Raw genomic sequence first — 18,752 nt, 5'->3', positions numbered from 1 at the left:
TGGAGGATCCAATGGAAGCTTCAAGCTCCAAAGGGTAACAAAGATGTTGAACTTTTCATCTTACCATCCCTAGTGATATCTCCAGATTCATTGACAATAATGTCTGAATTAGGAATCATGGGTGATGAAGATTCATACCTCCATACAGAGAATAACAAAGAAGCTATAACGTGCCTAAAGGGAAGCTCCTAAACACACTTATGGACAACATGAAATCCAGTAGAACTGAAAGACATTTGTCTCTTGTTGCAAGAGAACTAAGCAGATATCACATCCAAATAGCAGCCCTGGGTGAAACAAGGCTGGCAGATGAAAGCCTGCTCAATGAAGTCATAACTGAATAAACATTTTTCTGGAGTTACCAACATGAAAGGGAACATCATTTGCTATCAAAACTAATCTAGTCAACAAGCTTGTATGCCCACCAAAAGGAGTAAATGACAGACTCAGGACAATGTGATTGCCACTTGTAGGAAAGCACCATGCCACCATTATCAGTGCCTATAACAAACCCTGATGAGGTCAAAGAAAACTTTTATGAAGACTTGGATACACACCATCCTCCCTCTCATCTGCAGTGGGGAGGAATTTCACTTTCCTCTAAACCAGAAAAATAGCCAGTTAATTTAACCTTATCATAATACCATATAAACATTAGCAGGCAGATGACAAACCTGAATATTAATATACCCTGTTGTTTGGCATCTCAAGTGACCACACATTTAAACTGAAAACAGTAAGACTGTACATACTTGCATTGTGCTCATTTCTTCTACTGACTACTTGCTCTGATTATAGAAATCTGCTATAAAAGAAAAAGCAGGGACATGATTATAAGGCCAGGATAAAACATCCTTAGCTCTGTTTGATTTCAAGTAAAAATTACAAGTGACCACCAGTCATACAGTAATAGCCAAATTCAGGAATAGCCAGGTGGGAAAACATTTCCTGTTTAGTAGGAATTCAATGAGCCAAAAGGAGCCTACCTCAGATTGAGTCCAAAATTGTCCTTGGCTTTTCTCCAGATACCTCTACCTTTAAACAGCACATTCCCTCTTGTGGCATTGCTTTGTGGCATTCTCTCCAATACTTGGTTTACTGGCTTAACCATCCAAACAATTATACCTGAATTCAAAACTCAAAACAATACAAATTACTGTCCCGAAAAATATTTTATCTTAAATAGCAAACCTCTACTCTCATGAAATTGCAATGAACAAAAAAGATTTACCAGGACACACACACACATGTTGCTTGGTTTTTTTTTTCTTCCTTCTTCTCAAGTTTAAACTTTATCCTGGTGTAAAGATCAATCATTAAAAATTACTTCTATACAATAAGCAACCTTATAAATCCTCAGCGAAACCATTCTTTGTAACAAAGCTCTTTTCTAGCAAGTTTACAAATTTTAAAAAGTCTAGAAGGCCTTTTTCTGTGTAATGATTTACCAGCTTCCAATGCTTTCTTCTGTCTTAGAGGAAACAACAACTATACCTGTTTTTGTTAAAACCATCAATTGCTTTTCCAATTTTAGCACAATTACAAATTTAACACAATTTTAACACAAATACATCAATTTAAAAATAACTTTAAAACTTTATTTTTTTTTTTGGTGGGGCAATGGGGGTTAAGTGACTTGCCCAGGGTCACACAGCCAGTAAATGTCACGTGTCTGAGGCCGGATTTGAACTCAAGAACTCCTGAATCCAGGGCCAGTGCTTTTATCCACTGCACCACCTAGCTGCCCCTAACTTTAAAACTTTAATAGTACTCTTTGGTTTCTTCCAGAATTCACAAACCTTGAAATGGTAGGTGAGCACTTAAAGTGGCAGTGAACCTTAAATATACTCCCCCTTTTTTCCCCCCAAAGTCTTTGAACAGTCAGTACAAAACAGCACAGCTTTCTTTTTATCTGCTTTTACCGATTATTTAAAATACTCTGGACAGTTTCTTAAGATTTTCTAAACAATCTCTCTCTCACTCTGCTTTGGTGCTGGGTAGCCAGCCAGCCAGCCCTTGAGAAGGAGGTGGGGGAGAGAAAGAGAGCAGCAGCACAAGTCACGCTTGACTAGCTTTGAAACTTTTATACATTACAAATAGTTCCTGATTTTTAACCATTCCACTGCAAAAGATTTCAAAGTAGCAGCATTTTCAAACCAGTTTTTACAATGTTCATCTAAGGCTATGAATGCCTAGCAAAGAAATTACATCCCAATTCCAAATTCAAACTCTTAAGTAGACACACACCTGTAAAGATTTTCAGAAGTCAGAGACTTCCCTTCCCCCTTCTTTCAGAGCCTGGCCACCAGTCTGAAAGACTATGGGGGTACAACCAAAAATTCCCCACAGATTTTTGTACAACACAGTTCCAACATTTGACACACATATATGCACGAGACAACAAGTAGACTAGCAGCCACACACAGACAAGCAAACAAACAGCCATAAAATATTACTTCTTCCTGACCAGCCCAGTCTGGTAGCGGGCTGATCAGGAGGTCTGTTACCTTAAATATTTCCCTTGCAAATCATTTGTTCCTTTTCACCCATGTCCAATTTTTTCCCTTTTTTCCCAAATTTGTAAGGCTACACCGGAGGGGTCATGCAGAATGTTTTTTCTCCCTGTCCTTTTAAGGTGGGTTGGGCTAAGACCACACCTGAGAAAAATCCTACCTCAGACCTTGGGGGCCCACCCAATGAGACTGAGGTTTCTGAGGCAACTGAGGAGAAAAACACAATGCATACTCCATCCTGGGGAACCCAAGAGCCAAATGAGGGGGTTGCTGTGGCCAGACAGTATTGCAATAAAACACCACCTATTTTATTTTTCAGGTCAGTGCAATTGGACTTGTCCCAATTTGTAATTTTCTTTTTAGCTACATCCAAGTTTTTTTTTTCTCCTTACTCCCTTTTTCCAATTTGTCAAAATTTCATGACCCATCTGTAACCTCCTGGAGGTTACCAACACTGCACCTGCGTCCAAGTGGGTGTCCATTAAAACAGCAAAGAACCCAATCCAGGGTGTCCCCCAGACTGCTGGGTCTTGCCAACAGGGCAATTCCTTTCTTCCCTTTTCAAGAAAAAAATTAAATCACTCAGGGTAAATTGCTTGATCCCAGATCAACAAGAAATACCCCTGCTCCCTTGGGTGAGCCGGCCAGGACTCCCAAATGAACCAAAACCCGAGTGCAGGAATTAAAGGTATATCCCAAACTTACCATAGCAAGATCTCACCCCACTGCTTTCAAAAAAAGAAAAAGGAAAAAGAGTTTGAGTCTTGGACTTTAAGTCACGTGGGGCACCAAATGATGTGGGATAGAATTGGGGGTCAAATTGATTGTGAATCATCCCAAAAGAATCACAAGACTCAGTGATTCAGTTTACCAAGTTTTATTGCAATACTGTGGGTGACCACAGGAAGAGAACCAGAATAGTGGAAAGGTATCTCTCAAATAAGGAAAGGAAAGAGAGTTATATTTATAGTATGGATACATTGATTATCAGTCTCATTATAATAATCTCCACCTTGGGGAGGTACAGGGGAGGACCTGTCCTCATTATAATATTCTCCACCTAGGGGTGTTACAGGGGAGGGCTTATCCTAATTTGGAGTTCCTGGGGTCCTAAGCCAACCCCCAAGGCGGGTACCTTTTTTAGTGGAAGTGTGTTTTGGGGGTTTGCATGTCACAAGGTGAATCTGGGGACAAATTTGCCCTTTTCTGAGCATGTCTCTTTCTGATTCCCATGCTGTTTCTTTTTTTTTTCTTTTTTTTTTAAAGTGAGGCAATTGGGGTTAAGTGACTTGCCCAGGGTCACACAGCTAGTAAGTGTTAAGTGTCTGAGGCCAGATTTGAACTCAGGTACTCCTGACTCCAGGGCCAGTGCTCTATCCACTGCGCCACCTAGCTGTTCCCCCATGCTTAGTTTCAAAACACCTTCATTTTTCATTAGAATTTCTATAGACTGTCATTTAGTCTAAGGTTATCATGGCTTCTCTCCCTCTGTTCCTTTTATGGGCACTGATTTCTGTGTGTACAAGAACCTAGTATCCTGACTTATAAGTTATCCATTAACTGGGGTCTGACTCCCTTTTTGAGTTAATATCTGAGTTAAAGCTTGGGTCTTAGGTTTTTCTATTAACCCCTTTTTGCCTCCTTCATCAAGGGATAAACTTGTAATCCTGGTGATTTTAATGAAAGAGTAGGCACAGACTACCAGACATTGCTGTAAGTTCTTGAGAGAAATGGAGTTGGAAACAGCAACAGCAATGGTCACTCTCTACTGAAGACTTATGGGTCTCATAACTTCATCAGCAATACTGCCTTCCATTTGCATAAACAAAATAAAATTTCTTGGATTCACCCTAGCAACAAACATTGGCAATTAATTAACTATGTCATTGTAAGGAGAAGAGAAATACATGATGTGAGAGTGAGGGAGGCAATGTGTAGTGCAGGGTGCTGGACTGATCTTAGACTTATCCAAGCTGAATATTCATATTCAACAAAAGTGGTGGCCCCAAGGCAAGAAAACTACCAGATGACTTGATGTCAACAAAGTAGAGCACTTCTCCAAGTGGGAACAGTTTGTTTCTAACTTGGAGAGAAAGCTGAGCCAACACTCGGTTGGCAACAGTGGAGCAGAAAAGGAGTAGGCAACTTTCAGAGATTTTGTGTACAGAACTGTATTTACTCATCTGGGCCAAAGCACTCACAAATATCAAGATTGGTTTGATGAAAATTATGGGGAAAGTTAGAAGCTGTTAAACAAAAAATGAGAACTGCACAGGGTTTATCAACAGGATAGTTCATCCATATCTAAGAAGGCAGCATTTAACCATTAAAAGAAAAGTGCAAATGAAGCTTAGAGAGATTCAGGACTCTTGGCTCAGTAAGAAGGAGGATGAAATTCAATTTTATGGTAATAGCAACAATCCAAAGCACTTCTGTTGATGTCCTGAAGGCTATTTATGGACTAAAGACCTATGTTGCATCTCTACTACTCACCACTAATGGAGCCACATTGATTAGTGATAAGGACATGATCCTGGAAAGATGGACTGAACACTTCCATAGTATTCTCAACAGTTCATCATCAACAGATGCTGAAGCCATTCACCTTATGTTGTTGTTGTTGTTTATGAGAAATAGCACTCAAAAATTTCTGGAACCCAGCTTTGGAGATGTTTCAAAAAGCTAATTTATTTTCATTCGCAGGAGAACGGGCCATTTCCTAGTGAAATGCACCACAAAATGGAGGCTCTCGGGCCTTTTTATCTCTTAACGTGACTGCCCCCCTCCCTCTTCTCCACGAGCCAAAAACTGGTGCCCAAAACTACCCAATCAGAATTCAGTGTAGCCAATGGGGGAGGCAACACAGGGACAATCCTTCAAACTCCTCCCTGACATGACCAGCCTAGGGTTTCCCTGAATCATGTGATTTTGGGGGTGGGGGGAAGAGAGAAGAGGCAGACTTTTACCTGCTTCTATTCTAATCAATTCCCCAGCTGAACTTGAGTACACTTCCCAGACATTAAATCACCTGTAATTGTTCCCCCAGACAGCTCCAATCAACTGAGGGGAGCCCACATTTCCCACATTGTTCATTCTTCATTCTCAAAATCATCAAGAAGGTGATATTTTGACTGGAAATTGAATCGACTTGCCTCCAGAACCTTTGGAGTCCAGTGACAAGACAAGAGTCGAGATGACTGGAGATGGTCCAGGATGCAATAGCTGACCTTGGCCATTTAAAATGAAGGACTTTCCCTGGTCTCTGTTTGTCAGAGACAATAACCATCCAAAGGCTAAGGGCTAGGCAAGAATTGAGACTAAAGATGGCCTAGTTTACCATCACAAAAATATCAGTCTGGGAGGGGAAGACCCCCAGAGTTTCTGGCCAGAACAGAAAACGACTGCTATTTGCACTCACTCTAAGCCATCAAAACCCAAACAATAAGCAACATAAGCCTAGCCTGGGGTTTATTATTGGCCATTCAATGAAAGCCAGAGTGATTTGGGTTTAAAGGCATGGTCTTGTATCTCCATTTGAATCACAATGGGCTTTTTTTTTCACAATGGGCTTTTACAAAGCCTGTTTTTTCAGAGCTATACTTCAAGAAATCATAAATGAAAACTGCAAAGGACAAAATCGATCCAGCTTTTTGAGGAAAATATAATAAAATAAATAGAAATTTTTAAAAATTCTAACCTCTAAACCCCAAGATATCTCACAAAATATAAGCAACCAAAGTTTATGTTCCTTTAGACAGAGTATGTACATATAAGGGTGCTCTCCTCAAGTGGAGAAAGGGACCACATGTGGCAAGGGAAGAAGAGGAGAAGAGGAGTCAGTGAAGGAGGAGAAGGAAGCTTCTACTACTCACTACTACTACTGTTCATCTTTCGTTCTTGAAGAGGACCAATGACATTACCAGGGTGATCCATTAATGCCTCAGGTTGAAGTCAATCCCTCTCCAGCTGAATTTCCAGCTGAAGAAGAAGTTTTGAATGACATTAGACTCCTTTCATGTGGCAAAGTGCCTGGTGCTAATTCTATTCCGGTTGAGATGTATATAAGGCAGGGGATCCACCTATCATACAAAAGGTTCATACACACACATATATACATACACACACACACACACATATACTTATACATATATACACACAAAAATGCTCATACACCTCTGTTGTTCTAACTAAGGTCTTTGATACTGTCAATTGTGAGGGCTTGTGGAAGATCATGGCAAAATTTGGTTTCCCAGAGAAGTTCGTCAGGGTAAAATATTCTTGTTTATAATATCCTGTCTTCTTCTTTTTGAAATATTGTATTCCAAGATTTCTTTTATTTATAGTTGGAACTGCTAATAAGATCTTATGTGGGGGGCAGCTAGGTGGCACAGTGGATAAAGCACTAGCCCTGGATTCAGGAGGACCTGGGTTCAAATCCAGCCTCAGACACTTGACACTAGCTGTGTGAACTTGGGCAAGTCACTTAACCTTCATTGCCCCATAAAAAGAAAAAAGATCTTACGTGATCCTGAATTGGTTTCTTGGTACTTGAATCCCTTTCTGAGTGCTCGTAGTATTTTTTTCTTTGATGTGAAAGTTCTGCATCTTGGTTATAACATTCCTGGACTACCAAACCTGGAGCTTTACTAGAAAGTGGCAGTCATCAAAACTATCTGGTACTGGCTAAAAAATAGAGTGGTAGATCAATGGAATAGGCTAGGCACAGGAAATGCAGTAGTAAATGACACTAGTAATGTAGTGTTCGATAAACCCAAAGACTCCAGCTTCTGGGATAGGAACTCAGTATTTGACAAAAATTGCTGGGAAAACTGGAAGATAGTATGGCAGAAATTAGGCATAGACCAACATCTTACACCTTATACTAAAATAAGGTCAAAATGGATACACGATTTAGACATAAGAGGTGATACCATAGGTAAATTAAGAGAGAAAGGAATAGTATACCTATCAGATCTTTGGAAAGGAAAACAGTTTATGACCAAACAAGAGATAGAGTATATTATAAAATGCAAAATGGATGATTTTGATTACATTAAATTAAAAAATTTTTGTACAAACAGAAGCAATGCATCCAAAATTAGAAGGGAGGCAGAAAGCTGGAAAACAATTTTTGTGGCCAGTACTTCTGATAAAGGCCTCATCTCTAAAATATATAGGAAACTAAATCAAATTTATAAGAATCCAAATCATTCCCCAATTGAGAAATGGTCAAAGGATATGAACAGGCAGTTTTCTGATGAAGCAACCAAAGCTATCTATTCCCATATGAAAAAATGCCCTAAATCTCTAATGATTAGAGAGATGCAAATTAAAACAACTCTGAGGTACCACCTGACACCTATCAGATTGGCTAAAATGAGAAAAAAGGAAAATAATAAATATTGGAGAAGCTGTGGGAAAATTGGAACACTAATGCATTGTTGGTGGAGCTGTGAACTGATCCAACCATTCTGGAGAGCAATTTGGAATTATGCCCAAAGGGCGATAAAGCTGTCCATACCCTTTGACCCAGCAATACCACTTTTGGGTCTTTTTCCCAAAGAAATCATGGAAAGGGGAAAGGGACCCATATGTACAAAAATATTTATAGCTGCTCTTTATGTGGTGGCAAGGAATTGGAAGTTGAGGGCATGCCCATCAATTGGGGAATGGCTGGACAAGTTGTGGTATATGAATACAATGGAATACTATTGTGCTGTAAGAAATGATGAGTAGGAGGAGTTCAGAGAAACCTGGAGGGTCTTGCATGAGCTGATGATAAGTGAGATTGTACACAGTATCATCAACATTGAGTGTTGATCTACTGTGATGGACTATATTCTTCTCACCAATGCAATGGTACAGAAGAGTTCCAGGGAACTCATGATAGAAGAGGATCTCCAAATCCAAGAAAAAAAAAAGAATTGTGGAGTATAGATGCTGAATGAACCATACTATTTCTTTTGTTTTTAGTGCTGTTGTTTTTTCTATTTTGAGGTTTTTTATCATTGCTCTGATTTTTCTCTTATGACATGACTAAGGCAGAAATAGGATTAATGTTATTATGTATGTATACATATATATATATATATATATAACCTATATCAGATTACCTGCTGTCTAGGGGAGGGGGCAGGGAGAAAAATCTGAAATTGGAAAGCTTGTATAAACAAAAGTTGAGAACTATCTTTACATGTAATTGGAAAAAATTAAAATACTTTATTAATTAAAAAAACCACATTCCTGGACTTTTCATTTTGGAATTCTTTCAGAAAGTAATTGGTAAATTTGTAGTATCTTCACTTTGTCCTCTGGTTCTAATAGATCTAAGCAGTTTTCCTTTATGATTTCTTGAACCATAGTGTGCTGGATTTGTTTTTTAGATAACATTTTGGGGGGAGTCCAATAATTTTAAAATTATTTTTCCTTGATATATTTTCTGGGTCAGTTGTTTTTGATAGTAAATACTTTACATTTTGTTCAATTTTTTCAGTCTTCTGATTTTGTCAATTTTTTATTTAGTTGTTATTGATTTTGTTCTAATATTTATTTCCCCAGGGAGTCATTGAATGCTATTTGATCCATTTAATTTCCAAGGAGTCTGTTATATGGATACCACTTGGATACCATTTATAGCTCTTATTTAATTTCTCATTTTCACTCTCTTCTTACTCACTTTCAATCTCATTCATTTCTTCTAGTTTTTTTTTAATGTAGTCCTTATGGAAAATAATTTTTCCCCTTTAAGTCTTTACTTATGGTAATTTTGGCATCAATCTGTCTCTCTGGGTTGGAATTTGGAGCATCCCTGGAGGTATAATAATTTCTTTCATGGTCAGTTTCACCTTCTGTTTAGTCATCTTTCCAGCCTCCCTTCCTGAATTGGGGCTTGATGCCAAGACCAGGCTCTGCCACCCTGCTGCACTTTTGGGTGGAACAGTCAGCTCAGCTTGGTTTGGACCTGGGTGACCTGGATTCCTGTGCTGAGCTCCCCTTCCTATGATTAGTGCTTCCTCTCCCTAGATCTTTGAGATTCTCACTGGATCTTCTAAGTCCTCTCTGTTGTTTCAAGGCAGAATGCTAGGTACCTTAGAGCTGATGGAGTGTCCAGATGTGAGTGCTGCCAGGCCTGGACTAGTCACTGGTGCTCCTGATGGCTTCCAATGTACATTCTGTAGGTTTCCATAGGCGACACATATCTCTGGTCTGTGTCTGAATGTTTGGGGATGCTGCCAGATTATTTGCCTGTTCTAGTGCCAGCCTTGTTGGTGGCCCCCTTTTCTATTACCTGGTTGATTTTTGTGTGCAGTTCTGTGGTGGAAGAAATAACTTACTATAGTTTTCATTGGCTTTCTTAATAGCTATTTGGCTTGAAACAATTTTTTAGGCTTTTGCTGGTGTGGGTATATGGGAGCTGGTCAGTCTGCTTATGTTCAGGCAGGCATCATATTCTCCCATTGCAGTTCGTAAATGCTCAGACAATTAACAATCTTTTCTGAAGGCCCATGGTTGGTGGGCCTGAATGTAACAATCATCCCCAAATATAAAGCTCCACAAATTCATCAATTAAAAGACATTTTATGAAGTTTTCATAGATGACCTAATGCTTTTAAGGACCTGTCCCAACCCAAAAGAAGTAAGAGAAAGTGGAAACCCAGCAGCCAGCCAGGTACCACTAGTCTGAAGCCACAGAGGCTTCATCAATTCATAGCTCTTGGTGATTTGTCCTGAGTTTATTGCTTTGGGATTGCTTTCTCCTCAATAGGTGACCAGATTCCCAGGGTTTCAATTCTACCCCCACCTCAGGTTCTTAAGGAATAATTCTATTTTGACTCTTTTCTAAGGGATTCTCTAGAGCAAGGGAGGATGAAGCTAAAAAAAAAAAAGGGACTCAGAGTACATGCTGAAGCATATTTTTTTCACTTTCTTGCTCCAACCCCTCAACATGGCTATTGTGGAAATAGGTTTTGCATCATTTCATATGTATAATAGGTATCATATTTCTTACCTTTCCAATGCATGGAGAAGGGGTAGAAGAAAGGAGAGAATTTGGAATTGAAAATAATGTTTTTTTACAAATTTTAAATAAAAAAATAAAAAGGTACTCAGAGTACAAACACAAATTAGATTTGGAACAGGCAGTTTTTAAACCGCACAGAAAGGGAACGCTAAGAAATAAAGAATCATTGAATAATCTTCCAATCAGTTACAAGTCTAGTACACAAACCTCCTTGGGACATTTGCAAAAGAGCTGCTCATTAGCTGTTTTACATTTCACCTCCACTGAGTATAACTTGATGGATGCCAAGTGGGCTCTTTTCTCTCTCTGTGGTGACTCTGTATTTCAGCCAGTCTCCCATTGCCTCTGCTACTATTGTGGTTACTGCAACCTCTCTAGTAGCTGACACTGGAAGACCAAAGGTATCAGCTGCCTTTAAATGTCTCACAAGAACCAGTACCAAGGAAAGATGACACAAACAGAAGATGGTCTGATCTCAGACTCCCTTTCTCTTTTTTTAAGTAATAAACATTTTTATTTATAGTTTTTTGTTTTTTGTTTTTGTGGGGCAATGAGGGTTAAGTGACTTGCCCAGGGTCAAACAGCTAGTAAGTGTCAAGTGTCTGAGGCCAGATTTGAACTCAGGTACTCCCGAATCCAGGGCCAGTGCTTTACCACTACATCACCGAGCTACTCCTATGTATAGTTTTGAGTTCCAATTTTTATCCCTCTTTTCTTCCCTCCCCTAACCCCTCTCTGAGGCAGTAAACAATCAGATATGGGTTATGCATGTACGATTATATAAAACATTACCAAATTAGTCATTTTGTACAAGAAAACTTGAATAAAAGAAAAAAATGAAAGAAAGTGAAAAATAGCATGCTTCAGTCTGTGTTCCATCAATATCAGTTCTTTCTTTGGAGGTGGATAGTATGTTTCATCAATAGTCCTTTGGGATTGTCTTGGATCATTGTATTGTTGAGAATAGTTAAGTCATTCACAGTTCTTCATCAAACAATATTGCTGTCTCTGTGCACAATGTTCTCCTGGTTCTGCTCACTTCACTATACATCAGTTCATACAAGTCTTTCCAGGCCTTTCTGAAATCATCCTGCTTGTCATTTCTTAAAGTACAGTAATAGTCTATCACCATCATATACCACAACTTGTTCAACCATTCCCCAATTGATGGGCATGCCTTTGATTTCCAATTCTTAGCCACCACAAAAAGAGCTGCTATAAATATTTTTGTACAAATAGATCTTTTTCTCTTTTTAGGGGTGTCAGACTGTCTTTCTGAGAAAGCCACAAGCTCATAGGCCAACCCCCAGCCCTCCAGAGCTCAGAGAGTCATCCTTACAGCTCATGGCCAGCAGGAAGGAGACTTCTCAAAGTTGAGGATTGCTATATCTTTAAGGGTTCTGGCTCAGCAGTCATGGCTGACAAAAAGGGCCCCTCTGCCAAGCATCTCCAAGGTGCAATTGAAATAAACCAAATAAGAGAATCTAAAGAAAAAAATAAAAGAAAAGAAGGGGGAAAGTAAGCTTCCCCTCTCAGGTGGAAATTTTAGTCCCAAAAGAGCTCCTGGAGCACATGCATCCCCAAAAGAGATTAGAGATTTGGAACTGAAGGTCACCAATTCGCCAGCAGTTGAGAAGTTAGTCATGGCTGAACAGTCCTCCATGAGTCCCTCCAGCATATTTGGCAAACCATAAATTAGATTCCTGCTAATGCACATAGTTCAAAAAGAAAGCAAATGGGGGCAGCTAGATGGCACAGTGGATAAAGCACCGGCCCTGGATTCAGGAGGACCTGAGTTCAAATTTGACCTCAGACACTTGACACTTACTGTGTGACCTTGGACAAGTCACTTAACCCTCATTGCCCTGCAAAAAAACAAAAACAAAACAAAAAGAAAGCAAATAAATTCAGATGAGTCGTGTACACCCATGACTTTATCCCCTTCTCTGAAGCCATAGGTGGTGCTAGAAAGCCGGATAACCTTTCTCCAGCCAGTGCTTCACTTACAGGAGGGGATGTTCTTCCTCCAATCAGCTCTTTCAAACAACTCTAAACAAAACAGCCTTCTGCATCAACAGCAGAGGCTATAGTCAGCAGGTCTCAGTTTCTGTGAACCTCTCTGCTCCAATGCGTCCTGATATGTTCTACTGTGTTTAGGGTGGGCCAAAAGTCACGATGAGGTTTCAATATTTAATAACTCCTTTATTTTTTGTTTTTAATTTGGAGTTAGCATCATATACAGTATATGTAGGAAATGAATTTACATTATATGTGAAAAATCAAATCTTGCTTTGCACAAACATACCCTTCCTAAGACATTTTTCATTACATCTCTTAGTATTTCAGGGTCCAGTACTCTGATTTTGGCCTGAATATTATTCTTCAGCTGCTGGAATGTCTGAGGCTTGTTAACATAAACTTTTTCTTTGAGGTAGCCACATAGGAAGAAATCAGGAGCCATCAGATCTGGAGAAGGCATGGCCAAGTTATTTCACAACTGTGGGAAATTATTCTTCCCTCAAAAGTTTGCCTTAGCATTTGAATTATGGCCCTTGCTATGTGGGCTGTCACTTTGTCTTAGTAGAATCATATGTCATGTTTATCTTGAACTTCTGGGAGTAGGAAATTTTCTATCATAGATGGATATTCATCTCCTGTAACACTGACAGGGTTCCCAATGGGATCTTCAAAAAGTAAGGTCTGGGGGCAGCTAGGTGGCACAGTGGATAAAACACTGGCCCTGGATTCAGGAGTACCTGAGTTCAAATTCGGCCTCAGACACTTGACACTTACTACCTGTGTGACCCTGGGCAAGTCACTTAACCCCCATTTCCCGCAAAAAAAAAAAACAAAGTAAGGTCTGATCACATCTTCCTGTCATGGGGTGCAGTGTCTGAGGCTGGCTTCAAACTCAGGTCTTCCTGATTCTAGGCCCAGTGCTCTATCCACTGCATTACTTAGCTGTCCTTCAAATTAGTTGCTGGGGAAGAATACTTGTTGGTTATCAGCCAGTACTTTTTTTTTAATGTTTTTTTGTTTGTTTGTTTTTGTTTTGTTTTTGTTTTTGTTTTTTTTTAGTGAGGCAATTGGAGTTAAGTGACTTGCCCAGGGTCACACAGCTAGTAAGTGTTAAGTGTCTGAGGCCGGATTTGAACTCAGGTCCTCCTGACTCAAGGGCCGGTGCTCTATCCACTGTGCCACCTAGCTGCCCCCAGCCAGTACTTTTGTCTGAGAAAGGAGCTGCTTTCTTTCTTTCTTTCTTTCTTTCTTTCTTTCTTTCTTTCTTTCTTTCTTTCTTTCTTTTTTTTTTTTGCGGGGCAATGAGGGTCAAGTGACTTGCCCAGGGTCACACAGCTAGTAAGTGTCAAGTGTCCGAGGCTGGATTTGAACTCAGGTCCTCCTGTATCCAGGGCCAGTGCTCTATCCACTGTGCCACCTAGCTGCCCCAGGAGCTGCTTTTTTTTACTTAGGTCCTCTCAATATTTTTATCTGAAGGGTTGTTTTTCTCTCAGATCTTCAAAACTCTTAAGTTACTTTTCTCAGTTTCACATATGATGTCTTTTTTCAGCTCTTTTCAGCAAATAAAATGTCCTCCAAGATGGGGGAAGTAACTTATACTTAAAACATTAAAACAGGAAATACTTCATGATACTGCTGAAGAGCCATTTCATTTTCATCTTGAATCTGCAACATCTGAGCAAATCACTCAAGATCCATTCCTTCTATATTGTCCTTTCTGTGTCTCCTCCAAGAAGCAATGGATTAGTAAGAATCACTTCTTGCTGTTGGTTACCACTTCAAGAGCTCTCCATTTCTCAAAACTCACAAGGTTGCCACATCCATCTTAGAAGTACTAATAATGGGGGTGCCTAGGTGGCGCAGTGGATAAAGCACCGGCCCTGGATTCAGGAGTACCTGAGTTCAAATATGGCTTTGGACATTTGACACTTACCAGCTGTGTGACCCTGGGCAAGTCACTTAACTCCCATTGCCCCGCAAAAGAAAAAAGAGGAAGAAGAAGAAGAAGTACTAGTAACTCTCTTGTGCTTAGGGAAAGGTCCTTTCCACAACTGAACTGCAAACTCTACTGCAGTGAGCGCAACTCCAATGAGCTGGCCACATTGTTTGAATGCCAAACGTGCATTTACATAAGAGACTCGGCATGGAAAACTCACACAAGGCAGGCATTCACACAAAGGTCAGAAGAAGCAATACAAGGATACTCTCAAGGTCTCTATGAAGAACTTTGGACTCAATTGTGATTCATAGGAGACGATGGCAAAGGACAAACCAGCATGGTATGCCCATATCAAAGAAGGTGCTGTGCTCTATGAGCAAAGCAGAATTGCAATAGCTCAAGAGAAAAGTAAGATGCTCAATTTTAGAGACATCTCCACTCCAAATGTTCATGTGAGCTATTTGTGCCCAACCTGTAGTAGAGCCTTCCAAGCTCCTATTGATCTGATTATCCACAGTTAGATACACTGTACCTTGACTCCAATGTTGTGATGTCATTTGGGTCCTCTTCAAGAATGAAAGACAACAACCAACTTAGGAAAAGAAACAGAAAGCAGAAGAGGCAGCCAGGATCTTGAGAACCAATCTCTGACTTGCCTAAGACAAAACACATGCTCTCAGTACCATGTAAGAGCTTCTACCATAGCTGTTGGAGGAGAGAAGAAAAATACCCATTCCTCCTCAATGAAGTCCAAGGAAAGGGCTTGAAGAGTCCTAAAACACTTTGTAAAAAAGCAAACACCAACTAACCCAGTTTGACTGAAGAGTAGAGTATAGCTAGCACAGTGGATTGAGCGCCAAGCTTGGAGTCAAATCTAAGTTCAAATCTGGCCTCAGACACTTACTAACTGTGTGACTTTAGGCAAGTCACTTACCCCTGTTTGCCTTAGTTTTCTCATGTGTAAAATGAGTTTAAAAAGGGGCAGCTGGGGCAGCTAGGTGGCACAGTGGATAGAGCACCGGCCCTGGAGTCAGGAGTACCTGAGCTCAGATCCAATACTTAACACTTACTAGCTGTGTGACCCTGGGCAAGTCACTTAATCTCAATTGCCTATCTAAAATAAAAATAAAAATAAAAAGGGGCAGATAGGTGGCACACTGGATAAATTACCAGCCCTGGATTCAGGAGGACCTGAGTTAAAATCCGACCTCAGACACTAGACACTAGCTGTGTGACCCTAGGCAAGTCACTTAACCCTCATTGCCCCACAAAAAAAAGAAAAAAAAATGAGTTAGAAAAGGAAATGGAAAACAACTCCAGTATCTTTGCCAAGAAAACCTCAAACAGGGTCACAAAGAGTCAGATATGACTGCAATGACTGAACAACAACAACAAAGAATATATGAAAGAGAGAAATATATAAGAAGCTTGGAAAGACTTTTTTTTTTAAGTGAGGCAATTGGGGTTAAGTGACTTGCCCAGGGTCACACAGCTAGTAAGTGTTAAGTGTGTGAGGCCAAATTTGAACTCAGGTCCTCCTGACTCCCAGGGCCGGTGCTCTATCCACTGTGCCATCTAGCTGCCCCAAGACTTATTATTATTACAATGGAATCAAATTGTGAAACATTTTTAATGCTAAATAAAGGCCTTTGTATTTAATCTCAGAAGCAAAAGGGAAATTGCATGAGCAGGAGAATAATGTGACCAAACTATGTTTTGTGAATATTACCTCGAGCTATGTGCTGAAAGGACTAGAAAGGGGAGAGATTAGAGGCACAGAGACCAATTAGGCTATTGCAATGGTCAGAGGTGATGAGAGAGGTTGTAGAGTTGGAGATAAGAAGGTTTGTCATCTGATTGGATATATGGGATGAGGAGAGGTGAACAGTCAAAGATAATGGCAAGGTTGTAAACCTGGATGCCTGGAAGGATGGTGGTAGCTCACCTCATAAGAAACTGGGAAGTGGGCAGCTAGATGGCGCAGTGGATAAGCACCGGCCCTGGATTCAGGAGGACCTGAGTTCAAATCTGACCTCAGACACTTAACACTTACTAGCTGTATGACCCTGGGCAAGTCGCTTAACCCCCATTGCCCTACAAAAAAAAAAAGAAGAAATTGGGAAGTTAAGAAGGGTTTGCTTCAGGGGAAAGACAATGGATTAAATTTTGGCCATGTTAAGTTTGAGATGCTATGGGACATCCAGTGAGGAATGTCCAACAGGCAGTTGATGATACAGCTGTGGTGCTCAGGAGAGTGATCCATACCTATGATTTCCCTGATGTAGAAAACCCATCAGTGTAGAGCCTTCTTCTATTGATGGAGGGAGCATGCTACAGGGGAAAGACTGCTAGCTCTGAAGTCAGATGACCTAGGTTTAAATCCCCTTTCTGATTCTACTACCATCTCTGTGACCTAGGCCTCAGTTTCCTTATTTGTTAAATGAGGGCATTGTACTATGTAGTCCTTTTCAGTATTAGGTCTATAATCCTTGGGGAATATGGGGTGTTCAAGGAGAACAAGCACCTCTGGTGTGATGGCTTGCTGAGCCCTTTTCAGGGCTGCTCATCCATTTTTGGTGTCTATCTGCCACCCAGCTCTCGCCTGTGGCTCCAAGAAGCTGTAGCATGTACAGTGATCATGCTTTGGTAAAAACCACCTGGGTAGATGGGTTAAACCAGGTTGAGAGTAAACCAATAGTCCGAGTTAGTGGGATGCCTACCCCAGGCATGGAAAGACATTCCCCTGGAGAATGGGTAGATGAGAACAATTTGTTCCAACATCCATGAAGGCAGCTGATGCAGGCTCTGTGGAGTGCTTAGAGCTTAGTGAGACATTGGAGACCCCCAGGCCATTGACCGGCGTCCTGACTTTTGTCCTGTCATTGGATTTCAATGACTCTGAAAAATAGAGCAAGGCTGATGACTTTGTGCAACTCTGCCTCACTCTTAAGTCAAGACATTACCCCAAGATGTCATTGGCCATCTTCAAAAATGACAGATGGGGGCAGCTAGGTGGCGCAGTGGATAGAGCACTGGCCCTGGATTTAGGAGTACCTGAGTTCAAATCCAGCCTCAGACACTTAACACTAGCTGTGTGACCCTGGGCAAGTCACCTAACCCCAATTGCCCCTCCCCCCCAAAAAATGACAGATGAACAACAACAACAGATCTATGATCCTATACGCAACTCATTAAGTTCTTATAAATAAATGAAAGCATACTTAACTAGAAAGCAGCATGGAACAGTGAACAGAGCACTGAACTTGGAGGGAAGATTTGGATTTGAATCCTGCCTCAGGTACTTAACTAGCAGCAGGACCCTGGGCAAGTCATTTAACATCTCTGGGCCCTAGTCTCCTCATCTGAAAAATGAGATGGTTGGATGTAATGACCTCTAAGGTAATTTTCAGCTCTAAATGTATAATCCCATGGTACAGCTAGGCAACTTCTAATTTGTAATTTAGATAATTGTCTGGACAACTAAAAGGTTAAATGACTTACCCAGGGTCACTCAGCCAATATGTGTCAGAGGCAGGACTTAAACCTAAGTCTTCCTGACAGTAAGGCTAGACTCCTATCCACTCTGCAACTCTGCTTTCAAATTTATATCTATTTATCTACCTATATATAGGGAGAGATATAATGAACACCTTTACCTCATTAATAACAACTATCAATAATAATAGCTATCATTTATACAACACTTTAATGTTTTCAGAGTGCTTTACAAATATTATTTCATTTTATTCTCACACTAACCCTGAGAGATTAGGTATTATTATCCCATTTTTATAGATGAGCAAGCTAAGACAAGCAGAGGTTAAGTGACTAGCCTAGGTCACAAAGCTAGTAAGTACCTGAGGCCATATTTGAATTCAGTTCTACCTGACTACAGATCAACTGCTCTAACCACTGTACCACCTAGCTGGCTCATTATATAATGCAAATGTAAACCACTGCTACACCAAATCTGTGGGGAGAGCCTGTTTCAATATAACAAACAGCTATATGTTAACAAAAAAGCAATATGGCATGGTGAGTTAAAAGCTGGCCTTGAAATAACAAGTCCTGGGTTTGTCTCGGCTCTGACATGTTCTGTCTGTGTGTCCCTAGGAAACCATTTAGCCTTTCAACCCTTTGAGACAGCTCTCTGAGGACAATAAATTGCAGGATTGCATTGGTAGAGGGGTCCTCTTTACCGATGAAATAATTAGTTCTAACAAAAAAAAGTTTTTAGAAAATATGCAGACATTAAAAATTT

The sequence above is a fragment of the Dromiciops gliroides genome, chromosome 4 (genome assembly GCF_019393635.1).
Source record: "Dromiciops gliroides isolate mDroGli1 chromosome 4, mDroGli1.pri, whole genome shotgun sequence".
NCBI lineage: Eukaryota > Metazoa > Chordata > Mammalia > Microbiotheria > Microbiotheriidae > Dromiciops > Dromiciops gliroides.
Note: the sequence above shows the minus strand (reverse complement) of the source record.